Raw genomic sequence first — 5139 nt, 5'->3', positions numbered from 1 at the left:
TCTCCCCCTGGGGGAAGGACAAAAAGTAGAGAGAGACCTCTTCCATGACACAGGGGGGCAGGGACTACTGCAGGCCCCCACTAAACACAGAATATAAGAGAAACATACAAAAAATCAACTGTATTTCTATATACTAGCAATAAGAATGTAGATACTGAAATTTTAAAAAATTAAAATTAAATTAAAAATATAATACCATTTACAATTTTTAAAAAAATGAAATTGGTATAAATCTAATAAACAAACATGTACAGTATTTATAAGCTGAAAACTACAAAATGCTGATGAAAGAAATCAAAGGTTTAACTCAAACCTTTAACTCAACAGGTTAAAGATATACATGTAAAACACAATGTCTACCAAAATTCCAGCAAGAATATTTATAAAGACAAGGCTCTGCTAAAATTTATATAAGATGGGAAAGGAAGTAGAATAGTTGAAACATTTTGAAAAACAAGATTAAAATGGGAGGACTCCTCCTGCCCATCAGCTGTATAATCAGCTATTATATACGTACAATAATCAAGACAGTGCAGTTTTCCTAAAGGTATACTCAGATAAATGGAATAGACTTGAGAACCCAGAAATAGAACCACACAAATATGCCCAACTGATTTTTGACAGAGATGCAAAAGCTATTAAATTGAGGAAAGATAATCTTTTCAATAAATAGTGCTTTAGCAATTTGAAAGTCATAGGCAAAAAATAAATATACACCAAACAAACCAAAGAAAGCCCTCAACCTAAAACGTACACACTTAAATATAAAACATAAAACTATAAAATGAAAAAATACGAGAAAATCTAAGGGACTTAGAACTCGACCAAGAGTTATTAGACTTGACACCAAAAGTACTATCCATAAAGAAAAAAACTGGCAAATTAGACTTCATGAAAATTAAAAATGTTTCTTCTGTGAATGATCCTGTTAAGAGGATGAAAAACAAGCTACAGATGGGGAGAAAATATTTGCAAACCATTTACTTACTCAACAAAGGACTAATTCACAGAATATATTAAAAATTCAATAGTAAAAACAAACAATCCAATTAGAAAATGGGTAAAAGACATGAAGAAATATTTCACCAAAGACGATATACAGATGGCAAATAAGCACATGAAAAGATGTTCAACAACATTAACCATTAGGGGAAAGTGGATTAAAGCCACAATGTGATACTACTACATATTATTAGAATGGCTAAAATAATAAATAGTGATATCACGAAATGTTGGTGAGGGTGCAGAGAAGCAGGATCACTCCAGCATTGCTGGTGGGAATGTAAAATGGTACTGCCAATCAAAAAAAAATTTTTTTTAATTAGACATGCAACTATCATACAACCCAGCAATTGCACTTATGGGCATTTATCCCAGGAAAATGAAAAATTATATTTACACGAAAACCTGTGCACAAATGTTTATGGCAGATTTATTCATAATAGGTCCAAACTAGAAGCAATACAGATGTCCTTCAGTGGGTGAATGGCTAAATAACTGTGATACATCCATCCCGTGGAGTACTACTCAGCACTAAAAAAAGAATGATCTATTGATTCATGCAACAACCTGACAAATTTTTAGGGAATTTTGCTGCGTGTAAAAAAGCCATTCCTGGGGCTTCCCTGGTGGCGCAGTGGTTAAGAATCCGCCTGCCAATGCAGGGGACACGGGTTCAAGCCCTGGTCCGGGAAGATCCTGCATGCTGCAGAGCAACTAAGCCCGTGCGCCACAACTACTGAGCCTATGCTGTAGAGCCCGTGAGCCACAACTACTGAGCCCCTGTGCAACAACTACTGAAGCCTGCATGCCTAGAGCCTGTGCTCTGCAACAAGAGAAGCCACCCAATGAGAAACCCGCGCGCCACAACGAAGAGCAGCCCCCGCTCGCCGCAACTAGAGAAAGCCCGCGCACAGCAACAAAGACCCAACGCAGCCATAAATAAATAAATAAATTGTATTAAAAAAAAGCCATTCCCAAAATACTGCATGCTATATGTTTCTGTTTATATATAACATTCTTGAAATGACAACACTCCCAAAATGGAGAACAGTTTAGTGGTTAGTTTAGTGGTTACCAGGGCTTAAAAAGAGGTTGGGGATAGGAAGGAAACAGATGTGGCTATAAAAGGGCAACATGTGGCATCCTTGTGATAAAAATGTTCTGTATTTTCACTGTATTAGTGTCAATATCCTGGTTGTGACACTATAAGGTGTTACCGTTGAAGAAAACTGGGTTGAGTGCACACGATCTCTCTCTATTATTTTTTACAACTGCATGTGAATCCACAAATTTCTCTGTGTTATTTCTTACAACTGCATATGAATCTACAATTATCTCAAAATAAAAAGTTTAATTAAGGAAAGGTGTATGGGGAGCGAGCAAGACACAACAGCGTTTGAAAAACATAGCGATTTTCGTGGTGGTTTCTATTTTGAGCTGGCCATTTTAAGTGGTATGGTGCCACGTTCTGTGTACTGCATTTTAAGAGGAATTCAAAGGAAATTCAAAACCAAGATATAGGATGAAAAAGACACTGGAAACCATGACATATATGAAATAATGGAAGAGCTAGACAGTGTTTACCCACAAGGGAGGAGTTTGTGGACACAGGACTATACTTTTTAATTGTCGGAAGAATTACTTTAAAGAAGGATTAGATTTCTCTGTAAAACCCCAAAGAATGAAAATAGGACCAACCGGTGGAAGGTACAAGAAGAGAAATTTCAGTTTGGTTACCAGGGACTGGGGGCGGGTGAGGGAAATGGAGAGATGTTGGCCAAAGAGTATAAACTTCCAGTTATAAGATTAGTAAGTTCTGCGGATCTAATATACAGCATGGTGATTATAGTTAATAATACTGTATTATATACTTGAAAGCTGCTAAGAGTAGATCTTCAGGGTTCTCACCACTAAAAAGAAATAGCAGTTATGTGATATGATGAAGGTGTCAGCTAATGTTATGGTGGTAATCATCTGGCAATATATAGATATATCAGATCGACACCTTAATCTTACACAATGCTATATGTCAGTTATATCTCTGTAAAGATGCCGGGGGAGATTGTGGCCCTTATCTGGAGTGAGAGGGGATCTTCCCGACAAAAATGTAGCCCATTCTGCAACATTAGTTGCATGACTATGAATGGGTAAACATGGGTTGGGACGTGTGGCCGGAGTGCGGGTGTGTGCAGTTTGGGTTTGGGGCAGGACTTCTACTTCTCAAATACACTGACTTTACCTGGGGTAGTGTTATCACCACCAGTCTTCAGGATATTCATTAGTGGGCCCGTCAGCTTGGCAGAGTATTCAGTGGTTGAGCGTGAGGCAGTGTCACTTAGAGTCCAGAGGGGCAGGGGAACTTTGGTGCAGCTTGAGCGGACAGTTTACAAGTGCAGCTGTGTTCCTGAAGAACGTGCATCTGCCCCAGATACCTGATACAGAGCTGTGACAAAAGATGCTCCCCTGCTCTCTCACCTAATTTAGGAAGGGCAAAGTTAGCACTGTCCTGTTTGATAGGCAGGGACCCCCTTCCAAAATAGGTATTTACACATGGTAGAAGAATCATGGTGAAGTGAGAAGAATAATTCCCTTAACTTCTAATCCACCAGTGGCACAAGTGGTCAAGGGTTCTATGCGTGGACTGGGAGAAGGCCCTCATCCCCAACTTTGTGCCATTTTCTGTAACCAGGTCCTGAAGCAGCCCTGCTTTTGCCCACAAGCACACAAAGTCCCTTAGAAAAATATCATTAACTTCTGTCTTACCTCTCTCTCTACCTGTCAGACTCCATTCCACCTCTCCATCCTTCCTCTTTCCTTTTTGACCTTCCCTTCCATTCATTTTTCTTTTCCCCCAGAAGTTATGAAGTTATTGAAGACAAACAGATATTGGTGTATAGAGGGTGATATTAAAAATATCTAGGGGCTTCCCTGGTGGCGCAGTGGTTGAGAATCTGCCTGCCAATGCAGGGGACACGGGTTCGAGCCCTGGTCTGGGAAGATCCCACATGCCGCGGAGCAACTGGGCCCGTGAGCCACAACTACTGAGCCTGCGCTTCTGGAGCCTGTGCTCCGCAACAAGAGAGGCCGCGATAGTGAGAGGCCCGCGCACCGCGATGAAGAGTGGCCCCCGCTTGCCACAACTAGAGAAAGCCCTTGTACAGAAACGAAGACCCAACACAGCCAAAATAATTAATTAATTAATTAATTAATTAAAAAAAAAATCTAACAGCGATGTGATATGGCATCAGACAATTAAAATAGATGCAAACACTGAAGTTCCCCTTCCATGAGGCATTAACCCTTTAGTTGCTGGATCATGGAGCAGTACTCTAGAGGGGGTAGGTACGAGGGAGTGGCACCTGGGGGCTCAGGAAAGAAGCTATAAATCAACCAATATAAATTATTAACAATCTGCATGGCCATCCTGTTGCAGACACGGACTATCATCCATAGTCTGAGAGAAAGGGTGTAAGGAAGGGAGCAAGGGCATATGGTGAAGGTAGGAAGTATTAACAAAAGCCAGGCAAAAATGTCTGAGATATATAAGGATTACCCATGGTGAATCTTTAATCTTGTTTCTAGGCCTTTTCCCAAAATATCTGCAGGCTTCCAGACAAGAATCCTCTCTATCTTTATCTCCCTTCACATCCATTCACCTAATTCATGTGTACTTTTGGAATGCAAACTTACTTGAGTTTTAGCCTGCACAAAATATAATTAGGAAGCTTCCTTGCAAATCTGCTGGAGGAAAAAAGCATTAAACAAATTCAGTTTCAAGTGAATTAAAATGCATTTCATTTTCCCCTGCATGATATGGCCAAAAGGCTGTGATGCAGTAAACCAGGAGTGAATAGAATTGGGTTCTGTTTTTCTTACTGTCCTGCTAGCCCTTTATATGTTACTAAACTTCTCTAAGTCTTAATTTCCTCCTCTGTAAAGTGAGGGAGTGAGGCTAAAATTCTAAATTAACAATAAGTGTTTGGAAAACACCAAAAGGGACAAAAGTTAGAAGGTAAACAATATATTGAATTGTAGGTAAAATTACAGTGAAGGAAAACATTGTCGAATGTAAGTTATTTCTTAGATTTGTAACTTCTGAGACATTTTATCATAACTTATATTTACATTTATTATACG

Source organism: Balaenoptera borealis (assembly GCF_965194805.1).
Source record: "Balaenoptera borealis genome assembly, chromosome: 18".
Classification (NCBI taxonomy): Eukaryota; Metazoa; Chordata; class Mammalia; order Artiodactyla; family Balaenopteridae; genus Balaenoptera; species Balaenoptera borealis.
This window is presented reverse-complemented; position numbering follows the sequence as displayed.